Source organism: Piliocolobus tephrosceles, chromosome 4 (genome assembly GCF_002776525.5).
Source record: "Piliocolobus tephrosceles isolate RC106 chromosome 4, ASM277652v3, whole genome shotgun sequence".
Classification (NCBI taxonomy): Eukaryota; Metazoa; Chordata; class Mammalia; order Primates; family Cercopithecidae; genus Piliocolobus; species Piliocolobus tephrosceles.
Genome location: NC_045437.1, coordinates 174289714 through 174294103, shown reverse-complemented (window position 1 = coordinate 174294103; position 4390 = coordinate 174289714). Strand labels below are relative to the sequence as shown.

At 37.4% G+C, this 4390-nt stretch overlaps 1 protein-coding gene across 2 annotated transcripts in view; it reads right to left on the bottom strand.

Moving 5' to 3' along the window:
- The window catches only part of TICAM2 (toll like receptor adaptor molecule 2), a 22242-nt gene that overhangs the window by 3650 nt on the left and 14202 nt on the right, over positions 1–4390 (bottom strand). Inside the window, exon 1 of one of the 2 annotated variants that reach the window (XM_026446994.1) lies at positions 432–840. The exons of the other annotated variant lie outside the window; for it this stretch is intronic. The gene's annotated coding sequence lies outside the window, so the exon portion shown is untranslated. Of the gene's footprint in view, positions 1–431; positions 841–4390 lie in introns of those variants that run through there. 2 annotated transcript variants of the gene reach the window in all.

The following is a 4390-nucleotide window of genomic DNA, read 5'->3' as shown; positions in this document are numbered from 1 at the left end:
GCTACTCGGGAGGCTGAGGCAGGAGAATGGCGGGAACCCGGGAGGCGGAGCTTGCAGTGAGCTGAGATCCGGCCACTGCACTCCAGCCTGGGCGATAGAGTGAGACTCCGTCTCAAAAAAATAAAAAAATAAAAAAATAATAAAGGGTCCAATTTAATAGGAGACATTCGGAAAATGTAAATGGCATTACATTAGCACTACAAATCTCCAGATTGAAATAAATTAGGCTGGTATTTTCGTGAGAGGTACCACTCTATCTTTTTATGCAGTTTAAATCTAATTTCTCCATTATCAAATTACCATGCAGACTAGAAACAGGAAAATCTAAAGAAACTGAATATTCAAATATTAAGCATAAATATATTTCGTATCAAGCACCAACAAAATAGAACACAAATATTCTAACAATGACTGGCAGCAGCTCTACTGACTTAACATAAACAGAAAATCCGAAATGTCAAGTGAAATGATGTCCAGGATTCACTGGTTCAGAGCTTTTTTTTCTTTGTCAGGAGTCAGGCATTGTGGTGATGGTGAACCTAATGGAGAATAAATTATAATAAGAGTGTGTGAAAAGTAAGAAATATCTTTTTCCAATAAATTCTGTAGCTACTGAAGAAAATATATTTATTTACCTAGGGAAAAATTAACATCTCAGTTTGGAAGTGAACTCTAGAAACAAAGACTTGAGACTTTCTCCAGTGAAATCAACAAAGAATGATTATAGTCTAGACTCAGTTCTTGTTTTTTGTTGTTGTTGTTGTTGCTATTTATTTATTTATTTATTTTGAGACAAGGTCTGGTTTTGTTGCCCAGGATGGAGTGCAGTGGTGTGATCTCAACTCATTGCACTGCAACCTCTGCCTCTCAGGCTCAAGCCATACTTCCATCTCAGCTTCTGGAGTAGCTGCGACTACAGGCACACGCCACCACACCTGGCTAATTTTGGTTTTTTAGAGATGGGGTTTCATATGTTGCCCAGGTTGGTCTTGAACTTCTGGGCTCAAGCAATCCTCCCACCTCAGCCTCTCAAAGCTCTGGGATTACAGGTATGAGCTACTGCGCCTGGCCTAGACTCATTCTTTTATTAAAAAAAATTCTAAATTCAGAGTGGAAGAACCAGATCAACTGTGAAAGAAAAGTACACCATGTGAATCTAATTTAAAAACTCTTCAGAAAACGTTGGCAATATTCCTAATAAAACCCCCTAAACAGGCAGTTTCAAGGGGAATTCTTTTATTAAAAGACAGAACATTTAGAATATATAAATACAGGTTTCATATTTTCAAATATGAGCCACAGGCTATATTCCAGAGCATTTTTACTTATTCTTTATGGTCAAAGGCCAGACCTCAAGAAGAAATTATAACATTCATAACAACATAAGTAACATGGCTACATATGCCTAAATAATTCAGGTTTAGAAGAAACTGTTCAACAAAAGCGGTGAAAACTGTCATGGGAACAAAAACCAAGGAAAAAAACAGAGAATTTCATTCTAATGTATATGAGTAAAAATGTTTGCAGCTGCCTCTGACTAGTGAGGAAACTGCTGACCACTCCCTGTCATTCACTCTGTCTGTACTTTAGGTTCTCACTCCATGGTATATTGTGCTAGTTACCAAGAGGTATTCTAATTAGGGCATAATAACTCTCAAATGTGACATACATACATCCAAAATAATAAAACCAAATTAACTTGGACTCTCTTCACTGATTAGGATTCATTGCTGACTTCTGTTCCTGCATTATAAAAAAAGGGTTTTGCTATGCAAAGTTGCAGAAAGAAGTTCCCCCTGAATGAGAAAACAATTGTTAAACCATCCAGAGGCATCTGTTTTCTGTCAATTAAAATGATCTACACTTATCATTGAATTCAACACTATTATCTTAGTCACTAGCTGGTACAGACAAGTGCTTTGAAGGAATATAACAGCCACTTATAAAGAATATGAAAAACTTCTAGGGTAAGATAGTGTGTCAAGGCAGATCACAAAATCTTTTAAAATAAAAACAAAGAATTACAATTTCGACTTATTTTTATTAAATGCCAGTTAGCAAAAAAGGAGCAAAAGACTTCAGAAATCTATGATGCATTGTTCCAACTTCCAAGCAGTGTCACCCACCTAATCACATCGAGAGAAAAAAGCTAGTGGCAATGTCTATAAAACTTCACTATAACCTTCTAATCTGGAGGGAGGGAGTAAGGAGACTGCCAAGGGAGCAAGCTGTGGAAAGCTGTGCTGTTCATAACATCACTGTGACTCAGACATGGAGAGATGGTCAGGATTCATTACTGCAGTGTGGTTCCCAGGGCTGGGAGGAAGTGAGGGGACATGACTGTGCTTCACTGTGAGCCAATTAACTCCATCAATAAAAAGGGCTCTATTGGAACAAAGGAAAGGCATGGCATGCTGAAGGAAACCTGAAGGTTGGCCAAAGGAATCCTGGAAAGCCTCCTTTAAAGTCCTCCTCCATCAGAACAACGAACACCAGGCTTAAAAAATTTAGGTTTTACCTCCTTGCTTCAGCTAAATGGAAGGAGAGTGAGGGTGCCACTTGGCAGACGCATGTGAGACCACTGTTCATAAAAATTAAAATGTGTATGTATATATATTTTCATTTACTTTTTTTTAAAAAAAGGTGGTGGTGTGTCTCCATCCATTCTGTTACTTATCCCCATGGTCTCCTGCTGGTGACCACTTTTATCAGTTTCTCCTGCATCTTTCCACTGTTTCTCTATGAACATATATTCTTATTTTTCTTTTTTTTTTTTTGAGATGGAGTCTTGCTCATCACCTAGGCTGGAGTGCAGTGGCACGATCTCAGCTCACTGCAAGCTCCGCCTCCCAGGTTCACAGCATTCTCCTGTCTCAGCCTCCCGAGTAGCGGGGACTACAGGCGCCTGCCAACACGCCTGGCTAATTTTTTGTATTTTTAGCAGAGATGGGGTTTCACCGTCTTAGCCAGGATGGTCTCGATCTCCTGACCTTGTGATCCGCCCGCCTCGGCCTCCCAAAGTGCTGGGATTACAGGCGTGAGCCACCACGCATTTTTCTTTCCTTTTTTCAAAAATGTCCCAAAATTCAAAATAAGAATATTTGAAAGAATATTCTTGTTATTCTTTTCAAAAAAAGTATCATTATTCATACGTATACATGACATATAAATGCCAAACAGCAGTGGATAGATAAACATTAGTATACATTGCTTTTTCCCTTTATATCTGCAGGGCTTTCCATAACAGCGCATAGAGAACTTCTTATTTCCAACTACATAATCATGCAGCATGTGGCTATCCCATAATCATTCCCTGTTCTTGGATATGTGAGTTGTTTCCAGTCTACTTCTAAGACAAACTATGCTGCAATGGATAATTCTGTACAAAAAGCATTTCATATGTGTGCAAATTTATCTATAGAACAATTCCCCCAATGGGATTTCCATTTGGAACAGTGATTCATTTGGTCAAATTGCTCTCCGTAGGGCTGAGCTTTTTTTAAAAAAAAAAAAAAAAAACTTACAACTTGATAGAATGACACCCCAACTCTATCCCTTGCCCCGGAAAAGACATAAGACGAAAACTACCAATTACTATTCACCAAAGCCCAACAGACTGAATCATATCCATCCCCTCAGGAAACAGAAATGCGAAGAAACATAATCAATCCAAATGGTGCCCTTAAACTAAAGTTCTGAAGGGAAGATCTTATCTGAGATAAGAAGGAAGGAGAGTCCGGAATGTATCCACTTTATATCTATGCAAAAGAGGACCCCAGTAGAATTCTCTATATTAAACAGAAGAGGAATGAAAGAAAAAAAACAACATGGCAAATATGCTGTGGTAAATATGTAAAATATTACAGGAAATATAAAAGAATATAAAGAAGAATCATAGCATAGAAAAACAGATTTAAAATTCCATTTCATGAAGACTATGCATTCTGGAATCAGACTGCCTGAGTGTAAATCCCCTTCCTGCTATAAAATAACTGATTTTGTATAAATTAATCAATATAGTTTTGCTTTGATTTCATTATCTGTAAAATAATTATAGTCCCTATCCTTAGGGGTTTATGAAGATCAAAATGGCTTAGAATGGTGCTGGGCACATAGTAAGTACTCAATAAATGTTAGCAGCTATTATTGCTATTAAATACATAAAAAAGAAGCTAAAAAATTTATACAACAAATGTTTACATTTTAGGATGGTGCTACTCAAAAGTGTAGTCCACGAACAAGATGCCAGTCTCTGAACTGTTTCTTACCAATGAAGACATAAGCAGATTGTGCCAGGATGTAAATCAACTACATCACTAATTATGCTGCGTAGTTCAGCTGACATTTTTTTTCCTAGCAAGACTTTTTTTTTTTTTTTTTTTTTTTTTTT